The 19,087-nt window shown below is 32.3% G+C and overlaps 1 long non-coding RNA gene across 1 annotated transcript; it reads left to right on the top strand.

Moving 5' to 3' along the window:
* Positions 1–15,211: 15,211 nt before the first annotated feature.
* On the top strand, positions 15,212–18,223 carry LOC128184946 (uncharacterized). The gene is made up of 2 exons (XR_008243796.1): positions 15,212–15,681; positions 17,924–18,223. It is a non-coding gene; the product is annotated as an uncharacterized LOC128184946 (long non-coding RNA).
* The last annotated feature ends 864 nt before the right edge of the window (positions 18,224–19,087 follow it).

Genomic DNA, 19,087 nt, shown 5'->3' with positions numbered 1-19,087 from the left:
AATTCATGTAAATCCTGTATAAATAAAATTCATTTTCCCCTGGTTATTCTTATGTTTATAATCATTAGTCCCTTTTCTAACAGGATGATTTTATAGTCATATCATATGTTGAGTATTGCAGATCTAAAAAAGATCCCTAACAATAGTTTATATTTGGGATATTAACGTACATCAAACTCTGAACCTTCTCGTGAGGCTAAAGAATTGTCCTGGGGCCAAAGTCTTAACAATTATAAAGAATCATCTGGCTGATTAGTTTCTGAGAAGATTTTTAAAGATTTACCCTATATATTCCTTTGTTAAACTTTGACCCCCCCCATTGTGGCCCCACCCTACCCCTGGGGATCATTTTTTTTCACAACTTTGAATCTACACTACCTGAGGATGCTTTCACACAAGTTTCAGCTTTCCTGGTGATTAGTTTCTGAGAAGAAGATTTTTAAAGAATAACTCTGTTTATTCCCATGTAAAACATCAACCTCCCATTGTGGCCCAAACCTACCCCCAGGGGTCATGATTTTCACAAATTTGAATCTACACTACCTGAGGATGCTTCAACACAAGTTTCAGCTTTCCTGGCTGAATAGTTTCTGAGAAGAAGATTTTTAAAGATTTACTGTATATAATCATATGTTAAACTTCGATCCCCCATTCTGGCCCCAACCTACCCCCAGGGGTCATGATTTTCACAACTTTGAATCTACACTACCTAAGGATGCTTCCACACAAGTTCCAGCTTTGCCGGCGAATTAGTTTCTGAGAAGAAGATTTTTAAAGATTTACTGTATATATTCCTATGTAAAACTTCGATCCCCCATTGTGGCCCCGCCCTACCCCCGGGGGTCATGATTTTCACAACTTTAAAATTTACACTACCTGAGGATGCATCCACACAAGTGTCAGCTTTCCTGTCTGATTAGTTTCTGAAAAGAAGATTTTTAAAGATTTACTGTATATATTCCTATGTAAAACGTCGATCCCCTATTGTGGCCCCACCCTACCCTTGGGGGTCATGATTTTCACAAATTTGAATCTTCACTACCTAAGGATGCATCCACACAAGTGTCAGCTTTCCTGGCCGATTAATTCTGAGAAGAAGATTTTTAAAGAATTACTTTTTATATTCATATGTTAAACTTCGACCCTCCATTGTGGCCCCACCCTACCCCCAGGGGTCATGATTTTCACATCTTTGAATCTACACTACCTGAGGATGCTTCCACACAAGTTTCAGCTTTCCTGGCCGATTAGTTTCTGAGAAGAAGATTTCTAAAGAGTTACTCTATATATTAATGTTAAACTTCGACCCCCCCCCCCCCCCCTTGTGGCCCCATCCTCAGGTGAGCTAAAAAGGTTAAGTTTACAATTCAATAAGTGGGTTTCTGGAAGAACAGATTTTGAAAATTTTCGTAATAAATATTGACAATTTTTTATACTTTTTTAATCGTTAGCTTTTAAGATCTGTGTACAAACATAGAATTGTGAGCAAATCTCTGTATCTTGCTTATAATTCGAAGCTTAACACTCAAATATGGTTAGTAAATAGAAATTGTAAACAACATGCACTACATGTATAGCAAAAAAAGAACACAATTTATTTTTTCGAAATGAATCATATATATATATACATGGATATACCTACATATTTCCGTAAGCGATATCAAACTCTATTTAAACTGAATAAACTAGAGAAAATGCCAAGCATCTCAACAAAACCTATTGCATTAATCTACCATTACGCAAAAGATAATGCCGAATTACCGATAGAATGAATTGTATTTCAGTACCCCTACATCAGATTTTGCTTAATTTGCGCAGGTAAACAGTTAACGTAACTGTTTGATTTACCGAAGTCTCTGATTGATTTGATACGTAAAAATCACGAAATACAGACGATAGTTTCCAGGTTACAAAGCATGAATAATGAAAACGAAACGAAAATCAGAACAAGCTAACACCAACGTCATGTGTGAAAACTGTCAACGCATTGAAATATTTAGCCTCAATTTACTTCACAAAATCGGCACCAATATATTTTTCATGTTTAAAAACTTCCCTTCATACGCGAACTGTTGCACAACAAGCAAATTCATCATAGTCAGATCGACCCTTTTTCGTTTAATGTCATGGCTGCTTTAAACAAAGAACCTCGTTTTAGAAGTATGGAATACGAGTCTTGGTAAAATGGGTATGCAAACCCGGGCCGTGGCAAAATAAATGTCGGGGCAGATCAGCAATCGTCAATATCAAATACGCATTATTTTGCAGCAATATCTACAGCGAATACAAATATACTAGTCCATCAAACATCCTGAAATTTTAATGAGATTGGCAGATTAATAACTGCCAATCTTTTGTTTTGCCCAGGCCATGTCTTGCCTACCCATTTTACCGGATGCCGAGCCCGATTGAAACACGCCTTTTCTTTATTATTATTTTCGTAATAACTTCGATTTGAAACAAAATTACCCCTTAATTTTTGCAATTTATATTTTCCTTCCCATAAGGATAATTTATGCTAAACTACGTTGAATTTGCCTCGGTAGTTCTTGAGAAGAAGATTTTTAAAAATGCACCCCCCTTTTTCTACAGTTTCAAGGTTTTCTCCGCTTTGAATACAGATCGGACTTTAATTTTTGCAATTTATATTCGCCCTCCCATAAGGATGTTTTGTGCCAAATTTGGTTGAAATTGGATAAGCAGTTTTAGAGAAGAAGTTCAAAATGTAAAAAGTTTACAGACGGATAGACGGACGGACGGACAGACGGACGACGGACAAAATGTGATCAGAATAGCTCACTTGAGCTTTCAGCTCAGGTGAGCTAAAAATCTATCTTAAAATATTACACAACACGATTTATATCGGGTTTCTCTAAATTCTTGTCTGAAAAGTCTAATTAAAATTCATATTATAAAAAAATGCGTAATTTAAAAACAGACTAGAAACTAATTGCCACGCAAGATAAGTTGATTTTAAAATAAATAATAATCGATAAAATCAACTCCCATCAGTACTTCACTACTTTGATCAGTTTTTAATTCCACTATTTACCTTTAAATTAGAAACACGGGCAACTGACGTAATATATTTTCTTAAAATTAAAAACATATTCCCTCTACAGCGAAAATGTTAAACAAAAAGTAGGTTTGCATCTATATATACAGTCGGAGGATGGTTGATCTAATTATATTAATGGTATACATGTAAAGACATGCAAAATTTGAATATACTAAGATTACTTACTCAAGAATACAATTGATAGATACGAGGGTTGTTCGGAAATTATTGAGACAACACGGATATTTCCATTTCTAAGTGACGAATTAGGGTGAAAATTGGCATGAACATTGAAGAAACCTTTACAAATAATTAAAGAAAGTAATATTTAAAAAATGTTCAATATTTTGTTTACAACAGTAGATAAACGAATCGGTGGTCGGGGTACCCGGCGCAAGCATAAACTCGGAGAATAAGAAAACTAAAACATCGTTTATCTAAGTGTCTGCAAACTTGCAGCTTATACTAAGAGAAATCAGATTATATATGTCCATTTTGCTATTCATTGTGATTAACGTTTGATCAAGTTTCACTAGTGTTTGACTTGAAATACGGATATAGTACAGATATATTAACCAAGCAATAGGAATTTGAAAACGACGGTATATAGAAAATTGACGTCAAGGCGGCGCAGCAAATATACATCAAATTGATGGAAATATTCTGAAAAAGACCTTTTAATGCCACACAGTTGCTTTAACAAAAACTATACGATGGCAAGGGATAAAGAACTTCAGTTTATCGTCTTTTTTCACTAATTGTTTAGCTAGAATACAGACAAAGTGACTAAATAACAGGTACTTTTTACACACTAACTGATGTCAACAGTTCAAAAATATGTACACAGAATCACGGTAGGAGACATTTCACAGTAATTTGACCTTTGGTTAGAAATGACCCGATTTTTTCCCACAAAATTCAAGAATGGAGGGAATATGCGAATGTTGACATCTTGAAATGTAAACAAAAGATGAGAAATGAAGAATTAATTCTAATTTCCCTTTGTTTGTTAGCTGTTTAAAACATAGGATCAATAAGAAGCGTTAAAATGACGTTGCGGTAAGTTTGCGGTTGCGCCGGGTCACTGGGCGATGGCAACTTGGTCTGCTTACCAGGAATGATCTAATCATGCTATGGACAATAAATGTTTTACATTGATATACTCTATCCTTGTGTATATTTTGGTGAAATTTCAAGGGTTTATCTTTTCCCCCAAGGAAATAAGAGTAAATGTCTCAATAATTTCCGAACAACCCTCGTAAACACTTGTTAAAATTCGACTTTTATCAGGCCTAGATTGGAATGTGGTGATGTTGTGTTGAGCAAGTGTATCAAAAAACTCCGAATTGCTTAAACATGTACAAATTAAAGCAACTAGGACAGTGACAGGGATCAGAGTAAATTCTTCTAAAACCATTTTATATAGTGAGCTTAATTTGGAAACCTTATAATCTCGAAGAGATAAATATTATAAGCTAATTATATTCTACACGATTATAAATGGTTTAGCACCACAAGATATGTTAGATTTAATTCAATCATATTTTCAAACTGAACATGCAAATAATCTTTGGTCGAATTAGCTTTTAGCTCACCTGAGCTGAAAGCTCAAGTGAGTTATTCTGGTCACTTTTTGTCCGGCGTCCGTCCGTCCGTCTGTCTTTCTGTAAACTTTTTACATTTTCGACTTTTTAATCCCCAGAACCACTGGGCCAATAACAACTTAACTTGGCACAAAGTATCATTAGGTTAAGGGGATTCAAGTTTGTTTAAATGAAGGGCCATGCTCTCTTTCAAGGGCAGATAATTAGGATTTATTGAAATTTTGATGATATTTTTTAAAAATCTTTTCACAAACCATTTAGCCAGAAAAGCTAAAATTTGTATGAAAGCATCCTCAAATAGTGTAATATTAAGTTCGTTCAAATCATTGTACCTGGGGGTAATGTGGGGCCACAATGGGGGTCGAAGGTTTACATAGGAATACATAGTGTAAATCTTTTGAAATCTTCTTCTCGGAAACTAATCAGCCAAGAAAGCTGAAACTTGTATGGAAGCATCCTTATGTAGTGTAGATACAAATTTGTGAAAATCATCACAAAATTTACATAGGACTATCAACAGAAAAAAAAATTAAAATATCTTCTTTTTTTTTCTAAAAGCCAAAAAAAGCTGTAAATCTACTGAAAGCAACCTCAGATAATATAGATTTAAATTCTTTAAATCAAAATCTTGAGGAGTAGGATTGCGCCACATTTGGATTCCAATTTTACAACTGAAAATATTTAATCATTCACAAAAAATGAAATGTTATAATATAAGGTTTTTAAATTACTTATATGCAACATACTGTAAACCAACTTTTATTCGCGTGCTAGAATTTTTCGCGAGGTTTGCGAGAGCCTCCTCGTATATTTCTCGCCGCGAACCAGTCTTTATTGTATGGTTGTTATAACAAAATATGGGTTTGGATAAGGCTTGGTCGCGAACATAAGTCGGCGCCAACCAATTTATTGGAAGTAAATCGCGAAATATAGTCGCCGCAAATAAATGTTTGTTTACAGTATTGCCGATTCCTTCAAATTATTTATACTTTGGCCCCTGGACGATTCTTGGGCCTCACAGGGGTTTCAGAGTTTGATGTAGGTTTATATCCTTTATATAAACAATTGTTTAGGATCTCTTTGAGAACTGCAATGTCCACAGGTGAGACATGTATGACTATAAAATCATCCTTTTAGAAAAGGGACTTGATTATAAACATAAGAATATCCAGGGGGAAAATGGACTCGTACTTATACAGGATCTACATGTAATATTCTACATTGCCAAGATAGTTTGAATTATGACTCTTTGAAGCTGATTTTATCATACCTATTGTTACTCAGGTGAGCGATGTGGCATATTGGCCTCTTGTTTACTATCTACCAATATATCGGACTACTTAATACAATGGATTTGTTCCGTCTACATGTAAATTATGGAATAATCTTCATGCAGAAAAGAACATTTCATCAACTTTATCTATCTTTAAGTCAAAACTTAAAAAAAAAAAAAATATACACAGAGCTTACAAACACTTCAGTTAAGGAAATAGGAAATATTATTCTACGTGAATTACGGAATAAAGCTAGTAAAGCTTACTTATCTAGGGGTTTTTTTAATTGATGAAAGTCGATGTTTATACCGTGTGTCTGAATCTGAAAGAAAGTGTGATTTTCCCCCCTGGATGTCCAAGATACACTCAACAAAGAGACGAACCTTTTATACAACTTATTGGTATTAGTGTACCTTTTCATATGATCAATATACTTTATAGTAGTTCTGATGTTTCATATGAATAAAATTGTAAAAAAAAATCCATGTTTTTAGTTATATTGGAGCTCCCAAGTTCCACTTTTTAAACCTATTTAAGTATTGTACATGTATATTTACTTATTATATAGTTCCCTTTTATTTACTGTTCTTTTCAAATGGGCTGGATCATGAAAATCTCATTCTTAGGTTTGTATATTTGCAATTAAAAATGAAGGTGATAGGTTTGTTAATGTAGTTGTGAGTAAACATGTCTATCAACAAAATGTCTTACAATCATATATGGTAAATGTTCAGATAATTATTTAATATTTAAGTATCCCCTGTCTTTTATACACATAATATTAATAATATTCTTTAAATTTGTAATACCATATTCTTATGCCCGTAGATAATTTCTTCTTGACTGAATGTTTGGAAGGGTTAACATATATTAGGTTTATCTGTTATTCAATCCATTCAATAATTTGAACATTCCGTTCAATAAAACACGTTTATATTAACAATGTAGGTGCCTGTGATAGGAAGGTCAACCATCTACTCCAACGCTGTTGTATGATCTCGTACAAAATATTTCTAATCAAAAAAAGTAATTTACCTATTTATTGACGAAAACAATTACTGTTAGTAAATTTATTTTAAATATTTGTGATCAAAGCAATTTAGAAACAATTTAAGCAAAATTATTTTATTGTCATCCTGTACAAAAATTAGGTTGCTAACTTGCTACAGATTCCATTAAGCAGAATTGTTTATGCCTAGAAAAAATAGCGATTTGATGATATTTAGTTACATCAGAAGTTATCCTTAAAAAATATCGGCTTCCAAGATATATTGTTACTACAGCATTGTTCACGAAAGAGTACATGTTAGCGTATCATCATTTTGTAAACTGTTATTGGCTGGATGGGTGTGACTACAAAATTTTAACAAAATGAGTGGGTGCAAACACAAAAATCTCAACATGATATACTGTTAATTTTGTATTTTCACCCACCCAGAAAATATACAATGAACAATATCAAAGTTTCAATTTATTGGGTGAATGTAAAACCAAAATTAAACAATATGACGTATTGTAATTTTTAAATTATTTATATGTGTACACCTCTCCAGTGAATTTAAAAAAATTTTTTCTGAATTGAATAGTTTAACGTGTAACCATGTATACAAATATTTTTTTTAAAACATTTTTTTTTAAATATATAGATATCACACAAAACAGCAATTATATGCGAAAAGTTTATTATGAATAAAATAGTTATTGAATATTTGAAGGAATTAATTGTAAATTCAAAAAATAATCATTTAAGTCTCATTTTTAAACCCTCTTTGTCAACTCCGCCATTTTTCTTTCTTTGATTTTTCACACAAATATGCTGTATAGGATTTTAAGTCGCAATCAGTTTTTGCAAGGCATTGTCATATTGAATGGTCTTCGTTATTTTTCTATAAACTTTTGCATATAACCGTACCACGTGCTTCTAAATGTAACTCATTACTCATCCACAGACGCGTAATACCTGCCTAGGATTAGGGCCACGTTGAAAATATAAATATAATATATATGAACAATTAATTTAATTCACTTTTTCATAATGCTAAATTCATAATGATGTTAAATATGACTCGCCACCAACCCTTATTTGCTCTTTCTCTTTGATTATGTATGATTCAACATCAAAATTTGTACGCAAGCGCTGCCTTTCGTTAAATGTTTCTCTAGATAAATTCATAAACTAATTTACTCAATATATATAAATGTATTGTTTTTACATTAATATGTTCGTCTTTCTTGTTTTTTGTGCGAAAACATCTTGCTTGTTCATATTTTCAATACTAAATATAATCATATTTAATCAGTTTTACAAGTAAGAATGTTAATTTTTGTACGTGTGTGTACGAGTGTAAATTGTCATTTATATTATAAATATGTATTTGCATATATATATCAAACAAGTTGGATTAACTAATTGTTGCCTTTTTTGGTTTTTTGAAATATATTTTCCGTATCAACGGCGAAGTATAAAGTATCTAAGTAAATGAATCCACCTAGCGAAATGAATTTATTGGCGAGAACATGTAAAAAAAACTTCTTTCAGAAAGAATATTATAATGTTATAATGTTACTGATTTTAAAATAAAGTCAGTCATCCCTAGTCAAAGAATAGAAAAAAATGAAAACTCCCAAAACAAATAAAACATTTTTAGCTTTCAATACTACCAATGTGTGTCTGTAAGAGGAGGTTTACTCTTTGATTATGACAGTCACACAAGAAGTAACGATATGTTTTTCTTATTAAAATTACGACGAATAAAATATTTGTAAACAAGGAGAGAACGATCTTTCAACCCAACAACATTTCCACGATAATTGTTTCAGTGCTGATGCCCATGATGAACAGTCATCGAAACTATTTATGGGCAGCATTCGATTTCCCGCAGAACTTCTCATTGTTTGTTAAAGTCGGTATGTTAGGTTTAAAGTCCCATTACTAAAACTTGTTTTTTATTAACTCGGTTGTACAAATTTCGGTATAATGTCAGATATATTTTCTATATCAGATCTCCCAGAGAAATACTAGCTGTCTCGTAATCTTGACAATATAACTTTAATTCATCCAATTAAACACTAGCCTGGTAGGTTGTGAAAGGAAGCTGAAATTGTTTTGAGGTGAAATATCGACATGACGACTAACAAAATAGTCGCCATTCACTTTACATCCCACCCCCCCCCCCCCCAAAAAAAAAAGCCTGCCCCCTGAATATTAAATGACAAAAGGTCAAATGAGTGTCTTAATATACCTTTAAACAAATAATCTGAATAAATCACATATAAAAAGTGTTCGTTTCTTTTCAATATCTTTCAGGTACTTGCATAAACATGTAATAATGTTTTATATCCCCATATTTGTCACATTGTGTATGCGTTAACTTCAAATTTTGTTCTTTATCCTTTTCAAATGATTTCTTAAAATATTTTCAAGAAGTGGGACAACAACTAAACGTATAAGTTTCAACTTTTGTCTTCCTGTTAATTTGGTGATTTCAGGAAGTTCAGGTTCCCACAAATCGCAATTAAATGACGAAGGTGAATCGAATCCTAGGCATTCCAAGTACTGGGTTACCAAATTTAAATCACCAGTATTTTCCAAACTGCAGTCAAGAAAGGTTTTTAACATCCTAATGTCATTTTTCTTGTGCCACAGAATAATTTTTCGGAAATAGCTTGCAGTGTTTTCTCTGTGGCCAGGTAGTTTTGCTACAGCATACATTTGCCACAGGATTGCAAGTTGAAGAATGCTGACTTTTACAGTTGTTACATGTGGACGAAATTCGGTCGTTGTCTTTTCTTGTAAGTTTGTTAGGCATTCTAATTCCTCACAAAATTTTCCCTTGTTTGTCATTTCCGTAATCTGTTTTTCAAGAATGTTTTTTCCTAGTTCAAGTTCATTCAGAAAAATTGAAAATCGGATTAATTTGCGAATATCTTTTGCAACTGCTAATCGCACGTTTTCTTCATGTTCCAAATAGCTACATATAAAATCCTCTATACCAGAAACTTGCCAAATACAACTTAAAATCAAACCACATACTTTCAATACTTGTCGAAGAATATCACCGAATTGGAAATCATCTTCAAAAAGATCGAAATATATTTGAAATAGCTGCATCATTCCATGTATATGATTTTCTGTAAAATTTTGCTCATCTAGGTAAGATATGGTTTCTGCTATCTTTTGCAATGCTTTATGTAGATCGTCATTCCTATCTTTCACAATGTATTTTTTTATTTTATTAATTGTTTTTTCCACATCCACCTTCCTTCTATCAAGAAAGACCTGGATTGTTTCAAGACAAAACACTCTTTGTTCCTACAATAATAATGCATAGAGTAATGACGGTAATCAGGTCATAGGAGACAATATTTGAATAAATTTTGTTATGGTTGAAAATAAATTTGTTTTTATGAATTTTCTGAAATTTATTCTTAAATATTATAATACATTTCGCAAGGTAACTGACACTACAGCCCATCGATAGTTAGCTTAGTGTAAAAGAACCATAAGAATATGATGACTTATCTCCTTTCCTTGATGACGCCACAAGAGATCACTTTGACGCGACATAGTGGGTTGTTTATCCAAACGACCGTTGTGTTATCTATTTAGTTTGTTTGATATATACATCAATATGGTTCCGTGTGTGGCTTACAACTGCAATGGAGGTTTCGATGTACTTATTCCCAAAAGATCCAAAATTTAGGACGCATTTGGTGTGAAATCTACGCAGAGACGGCTTTGCGGTTACCAATTTTTCGAAGCTGTTTGCCAAACATTTCACGCCTGATTAGTTTAGAATATATCCCGCTTTAGCTAAAACGTTCGGTTATTAGAAGCTGGATCTTCGACTAGATGCCATACTAACTCTGTTTGACATACAAGTACCCGTACAGTCCGAGAAAGGCCCGAGAACCTCAACAGCTACATGTACTTCAAGCGTAGGACGATAGAGGTGCGTACGTTGTCAATAAATTATCAAAACACGGACTATATCTCACAAAAATTAGTTATATGCGTTGTAGGACGAATATTCGTAAATCTAATTCTAAAATATGAATTCATTGAAAATAATTTTAATTTTTAAATGCATAAAGAAGAAAGTTTAGCGTCCACATAACGGCCAAATAATTCTCTATATATAAAGGTGCCTGTCAGTATCGATCTACTGTCATACATTTTACAAATATTTTATTTTCAAAACTGATGCAAACGAAAATATTCAATTCAAGTAATGAAAGAAAAACAAAATGTTGTTAATGGCAAATTACACCTCACCCACCAGCCCTCTTGTACATATAGCCATTTTAAAAGAAGAAAAAAATGTATTGTAGTTTTTCAATGCCCTTTATTTATTGAATTAAATATGGCAGATACTGAAGATGAGTCTAATCACAGGAATGACTGTGATGGCAATGCAACCCGTTCAACATCAGAAGCAAGCCAGGTAAAAGTCTAGATTGTACATAGCACATTGCGTTTGTCTATTTACCGGCAATCATAAACTTGTATTTGACAAAGATTCGGCATAACGTTTCAATATATTATGATAACATTATAAACCTAATTTATTGTGATTACCAATACTTTTTTCTTCATAAGACTTACCTTGCCGCTCTCCATTTTAATTACAATGTTACCAGGCTACAAAGTAAAGCAAAGGATGGAGAGAAGCAGTATTGTGTCTTGTATAGTGTAGGTCAACATGGAGAGCTTTTAGTGAGTTTTATGTTTGTATATAGACATCTTAAGGAAAAATCTTTAAAATATACATGTTAAAGTATATATTGTAAAATTTGTGTCTACAATACAGATTACATGTCTGATCTGATGGATGCTGTAAAGAGTCTGCATTCTGTCGATGACAATTACGTGAAAGCCAGGGAACAAGGCTACCTAAACATGTGACCGCCCAAAAGCACATCACTTATTTCACTGATAATTGACATTGGTAGATGTGTTAATTATTTGTAATCTGAAGAAATTTTTTTTTCTAAATATTATACAATACACTTTTTATATGTGTCATAATTACTCGATTTATTGGTTTGAAAAATAACAAGATGCCATATTTCAGATAGACTTAGTTTCAATTAGTTATTAAGGTTTTCCGCTCTCAGCGGAAAACCTTACTATTATTCTGAAAAAATTTCAAATTTCTTATTAGGGTCTTCCGTTTTCAACGGAAGACCCTCTTGTTATTCTTCGGTTTCTTTTTATTAGGGTCTTCCGTTTTCAACGGAAGACCCTCTTGTTATTCTTCGGTTTCTTTTTATTAGGGTCTTCCGTCTTCAGCGGAAGACCCTTCTATTATTGTAATGTTTCTTTTTCACTTTTTTTAGGGTCTGAATTTTTTGAAAATTTTAAATTTAATTAAATCATGTTAAAATGAGCTGAGACTAATTTAAAAACAAAATATTTAAGTTACGCTTCCAATTCTGCGTCTGATGACATCTTTTTTGAATTTATCGAATGAATTTTAAATTTTTTTAAAAATTTAAACTCATTTAAATCGCGTTAAAATGACCTCAGACTAATTTTAAAACATGATATCTAAGTTGTGCTTAAAATTCTGCGTCTGACGACATCCTTCTCGAATTGATTGGATGAATTTAAAAAATTTCAAAACTTTTAATTTTATTTAAATCGCGTTAAAATGACCTCAGACTAGTTTTGAAACATGATTACTAAGTTGTGCTTACAATTCTGCGTCTAATGACATCTTTGTTGAATTGATTGGATGGTTTTTAAATTTTTTGAAAATTTTAAATTTAATTAAATCGTGTTTAAATTACCTCAGACTAATTTTTAAACATAATATCTAAGTTGCGCATAGAATTCTGCGTCTAATGACATCCTTCCCGAATAAATTGAATGAATTTTTAACTTTTTGAAAATTTTAAATTTAATTAAATCATGTTAAAATGAGCTGAGACTAATTTAAAAACATAATATTTAAATTACGCTTCCAATATTGCGTCTGATGACATCTTTTGCGAATTGATCAAATGAATTTTAAATTTTTAAAAAAATTTAAACTCATTCAAATCGCGTTAAAATGACCTCAGACTAATTTTAAAACATGATATCTAAGTTGTGCTTAAAATTCTGCGTCTGACGACATCCTTCTCGAATTGATTGGATGAATTTAAAAAATTTCAAAACTTTTATTTTTATTTAAATCGCGTTAAAATGACCTCAGACTAGTTTTGAAACATGATTTCTAAGTTGCGCTTACAATTCTGCGTCTAATGACATCTTTGTTGAATTGATTGGATGGTTTTTAAATTTTTTGAAAATTTTAAATTTAATTAAATCGTGTTTAAAATACTTCAGACTAATTTTTAAACATAATATCTAAGTTGCGCTTAGAATTCTGCGTCTAATGACATCCTTCCCGAATTAATTGAATGAATTTTTAATTTTTTGAAAATTTTAAATTTAGTTAAATCATGTTAAAATGAGCTGAGACTAATTTTGAAACATAATATTTAAACTACGCTTACAATTCTGCGTCTGATGACATCTTTTTCGAATTGATCGAATGAATTTTAAATTTTTAAAAAAATTTAAACTCATTTAAATCGCGTTAAAATGACCTCAGACTAATTTTAAAACATGATATCTAAGTTGTGCTTAAAATTCTGCGTCTGACGACATCCTTCTCGAATTGATTGGATGAATTTAAAAAATTTCAAAAATTTTAATTTTATTTAAATCGCGTTGAAATGACCTCAGACTAGTTTTGAAACATGATTACGAAGTTGCGCTTACAATTCTGCGTCTAATGACATCTTTGTTCAATTGATTGGATGTTTTTTAATTTTTTTGAAAATTTTAAATTTAATTAAATCGTATTCAAAATACCTCAGACTAATTTTTAAACATAATATCTAAGTTGCGCATAGAATTCTGCGTCTAATGACATCTTTCTCGAAATGATTGGATGAATTTTAAATTTTTAAATAAATTTAAATTTAATTAAATCGTGTTTAAATGACATCAGAATAATTTTTAAACATAATATCTAAGTTGTGCTTAGAATTCTGCGTCTAACGACATCTTTCTCGAAATGATTGGATGAATTTTAATTTTTTTGAAAATTTAAAAAAACTTTAAATCATGTGAAAATAAATTATTGAACGGAAGACCCACTCGTTGCTCGCAACGAGATCGAATCTAGTTAGGGTCTTTCGTTTTCAACGGAAGACCTTCTTGTTATTCTTCGGTTTCTTTTTATTAGGGTCTTCCGTTTTCAACGGAAGACCCTCTTGTTATTCTTCGGTTTCTTTTTATTAGGGTCTTCCGTTTTCAACGGAAGACCCTCTTGTTATTCTTCGGTTTCTTTTTATTAGGGTCTTCCGTTTCCAACGGAAGACCCTCTTGTTATTCTTCGGTTTCTTTTTATTAGGGTCTTCCGTTTTCAACGGAAGACCCTCTTGTTATTCTTCGGTTTCTTTTTAGGGTTTTCCGTTTTTCAACGGAAAACCCTTCTGTTATTCTACTGTTTCTTATTAGGGTTTTCCGTTTTTCAACGGAAAACCCTTCTGTTATTCTACTGTTTCTTATTATTATTTTTTTTTTTTATCCGCAAATTTTGTGTAGGCCATTTCTCGTACATTTGTTGTCTGATTGTTATGAAACTTTCAGGGTATGTAGACAATGTTAATATCTCGAGACGTTTTTTTTCAAATTTTAAAAATTCACTTTCGGTTATGAGTTATTGCCCTTTAATTGAAAATTGGGGGGTCTTTTGTCCAGAGTTGATCTCGGGAACTGCAGATGATAAATGCATGAAATTTAGCAGGATTGTTGGTAACATTTTATAGTTTTGCTGGCATGAAAATTTTGGCAAAATGTGTTTTAGTTTTTAAGCTATTTGCCGGTAAAGTTTAAGGTTTTTGGGGGTCTGAAATTTTGTTGCTTTTTGTATAATAACCTTTAAACTAAAAATAATTTGTTAATACATATAGAACAAAAGTTGTTTAGAATAACGAGAGCTTTCATTTAAAATTAAGAAAAAAGGGCTGGCCCCTGTAATTAGGGGTCAGCAGCTCATACACGTATTTTTCTAATAGCAAAAATCGTTATCATTTTATGAAAAAAAATTAATTCAGTTATTGTTAATATATTAAATAATGTCATTTGGTATCAAATTTAAAAAGTTCTGTGCCCTATTTTTTTTTCAAATTTCATAAAACAAGTATGTGTGAATCGTAACGTTACATGAACGAGTTAATTTGTCTACTTAGAAACACAAGCGAACAAATGCCACTTTAAGGCCCAGGCATTTACTGCATTACGTTGTGTTGCGTCTTAGATAAATAGTTGTGATTCAATTTCATTTTTTTCATCTATATCATTTATGAATTCAATGAACACACATTATTTTAACGTTCTATGTGCAACTATTTGTCGGGGCGCCCCTGTTTGTAACCCCCGCGCGCGCGCCGAATGTAAACAGTAACGAACGGCATTGTAGAAAAGAGAGAGCCGTAATGCAGAAGAGAAGTTGTGTATTCTTTCGATGTACAAATGCATTTTCAATTTACTGTGAAACATATGAACATGCACAGGGAACAATACTACATATTTGTTTAAGGAGGATATTTTTCTCGTGTGAATCGTTTACGAGGAAATTCTGACAGCCACACTTCTGTCGACGATCAGCCGTTGATAAGCTACGAGTAATAAAGGAGAAAAGATGGACATTAAAGTGTGTGATTTATGTGGATGTTACTGAAGAAGGTGAGGCTTTTACTCCTTTTAAAGTTTCTTGTTAACTGGTTAAAATTTAGTATATAGTATAGATGTACATGTAAGTACGTGCACACTGTTTGTTTTTGTTATGGTGTGGGTGTTTGTTTACTAACGTGTAATTTTTACATGTTTCATGGATGTTTAGACTCGCTCGAGGTTCATGGGGGACTGGAAAGGGTAACTGAATTTATCTATTAAAAAAAATAAAGATTGTGAATTTTCAACTCAAAATTCAAAGCAGGGTCTAATTAGAAACATATCATATATTCTTGTGCAGAAGACTCCAAATGTAGTCATGAATATCCTGTAGACATAACTTCAAGTAAATAAAATTGTATACTTCAGACTTCAGAGTTAAAACATGACTTTAATATCTTTATGATGCCAATCATTGTATCATTAGAAAGGTTTAGCAGACCAACGGGTACCCGGTACATGTACTTGTACATGTAGGTTACAAGTTAGAACTATGCGTACTATTCTACCAGTTCACATAATTTTTCTTGTTTAGCAGTTATGATGTGTACTTAAATTGTCCTTGTTAATGTTTTAAATGTAATTTTTTATTCTCTTTTTTTAATCTGACTACTGGCAGTACTGGCCTGCGAGCAGTTCTCGCCGAGGACCATTTCTCGCTGGTGCACTGTTACATCATATTTTCGTATATAATTTTATGTGTTGATAAAATGACGTAACAATGCACTGGTGAGAAATGGTACTCGGCGAGAACTGATCGCACGCCAATATTGATTAATTACAGACAAAAACTGAAGGTTGCGCGTGTTATTTTTTATTGAACAACATTGTTTAAAATAATTCTTTATATATGTGATGATCAGACCGGTTTGAATACCAGTGCCAGATAGCTCAGTTGGTAGACACCTGACTAGAGATTCAGGGGGCCCAGGTTCAAATCCCGGTTTGGTCCTTCATTATTTCTCCCATCCTGTTACAATATTGGTGTTGTGACCAACCCCTGGAACTAACAGGTTAACTCCTGCCAGGGGTGATCTTCGAGGGTGAAGATCATTTAAGGGGGAAGGAATGTGACGGTCAGACTGGTTTGAATACCGGTGCCAGATACATGTAGCTCAGTTGGTAGAGCACTTGACTAGAGATTCAGAGGGCCAGGTTCGAATCCCAGTTTGTTCCGTCGTTATTTTTCCCATCTTTTACATATACATGTATATCAGATATATGACAGATGATTAAGGTCATCACATGTTTTGCAAGATGCAATAAGTGTTAAAAACCTTTACTTTACAACACAATACATATAAGTGAATATTAATGTTTCTTGTTATTATTTGGTTTTCTTGACAGTGTCGCATAAACAATTTACCCGCTCCTAAAACACAAACCTTCTTTTTGTGGATTCAGCTTACCGCTGATTGGCTGCTGTTGCAGCAGACAAATAAGATATGCACGCACAAAACACAATGAACTTATCAGAGAATGAGTTGAGTTTATTTCAACTGTTGGAATTTGGGGTTGTTTTTTTTTAAATGTATACTTGTGACAAAACATATATGTGGTACATACAGCTGTAGCTTTATGAAGAAAATTTTGGTTAGTCCATATATACCTATCATGCAAGTAAATGATATTTACAAAAAACTTGCAATTTATGGCGCACGAAATATACGCTAGTTTAATAAAGATTGACATACATGTAATGTACCACATTCTGTGAAAAATAATCTATTAAAAATTCTTCATTAAGTTTACTCATACATGTTTTATGCTTATTACACATAGTATTGTTTTTAAAACATGTAATTTATAAGAAAATAAGCAAAAACCCTCGCTAAATTTATTTGCAAAAAAAAAACACAGTAGAATTGATAAAAAATGGTATACCAGAAGCTAATACCAGTACATGTACTTTGACGCTGTTCAGTGGGTAATATTCGTTTGTAATTTACGAATTGAAATATTGACTGTTGCACTACAAGTACGGTAATAAACTCTCCCTCTCTCAAACTCTCTCTCTCTCAATTTGATAAGTGTTTATACCTATGAAAATTTTTTAATATTATATTATGACTTGATATGCAAATTTTTGATCTTGTACTGCCTAAATGTTATGTCATGTATTGGGATATGTCATACCTATTACACTGCATGGTCAGTGTATTTTTTCCAGAAATACTATGCATATGTTAATGTAAACACAGCTATTACTAGTACATGTATGTAAACACAGCTAATTATTTTCTTTTTATTTCAGCTCAAAACCGACTCTTGTTACCACATGGCTTTTACCGGTACCTGTTGATTCTTGTGGGTCAGCTCCTGAGATTAACCTGTCACCTCTATCCACATGCATATTCTTTGTGTTCTACAGACTATTTACCGGTAATTCAAATTAAATCCGATAATGCATGAACAATAATGGAACTTGAAGAAAGCATCATGCCATGTTGTGGTTTGTGTTTGATAAGAAATTATGAAAACAAAATTAAGGCTGTTTATAAAGAAATTCATAATTGCTGTGAAAATTTGTTTTTCAATAAAAGTATGCAATTAATGTTTCCTTTATTTTTTATTTCATAAAGATATTTAGATGTGTTTACATAATTGAAAAATCCCCCCCCCCTCTATTTAATTGTCTGCATTAAGATTACATGTAGGATATGTAAATGTACATTTGACTTTGAAATAACATCTGCTATGATAATTACTTTTGAAATGAACAAGAAACAACCTATTTCTACCTTTCTAAGGTATATATGCATAAAAAAAAGTAGAAAAACATGTCAAATTTGAAAATTTTTCATGGAAATCAACTCGATCTGTCTCAAGCTACCTGGGTGTGTTTGAATTTAATTTTAATTTAAGGCAGATGTCTAACTTGTAGGTTGTAACTTACTGTTTTAGCATGGTTAGAAGGAGACTAGAAATCAGAATAGATTAGATATTCACTAAATATGATTGTTAGCTTACTTTTTTCATGAAAACAAGAAATCACAAGCAGGACAGCTGTCTATTTGTTAATTAAAATGGTACAAATCATACAATAAACAAATAAAGATCAAATTTTAGAATCATTGATGATTGTTTTCATATGTGTGAGAAATTACTCAAGGAAATTGCCACACGTTTCATAAAATTAGGTAAAACATTTCAAACCATGACTTTTTATGAAAATCAAAAGATTGGGGGGTGGGGGGTATACATGTAAGGGTATTTCTAAGTGATGTGAAGCTTTTATCATGATTCTATCATGTAGGCGTATGTTGTATTGAATAAGGTTTCTTTTTAAAGGTGGTTGAACAAAAGTTGACCTCTAAAAGGTCAGGTAAAGATGTTTTACTATGGAGAACCCTGTAAATCTGTGTTTACTAAAGGAAATTGGAAATGGTGGGTTCACTTAAATGGCCATATTTTTATT

This window comes from Crassostrea angulata, chromosome 5, assembly GCF_025612915.1.
Source record: "Crassostrea angulata isolate pt1a10 chromosome 5, ASM2561291v2, whole genome shotgun sequence".
NCBI classification, from domain to species: Eukaryota; Metazoa; Mollusca; class Bivalvia; order Ostreida; family Ostreidae; genus Magallana; species Magallana angulata.
Note: the sequence above shows the minus strand (reverse complement) of the source record. Positions and strands in the feature narration are given on the sequence as shown.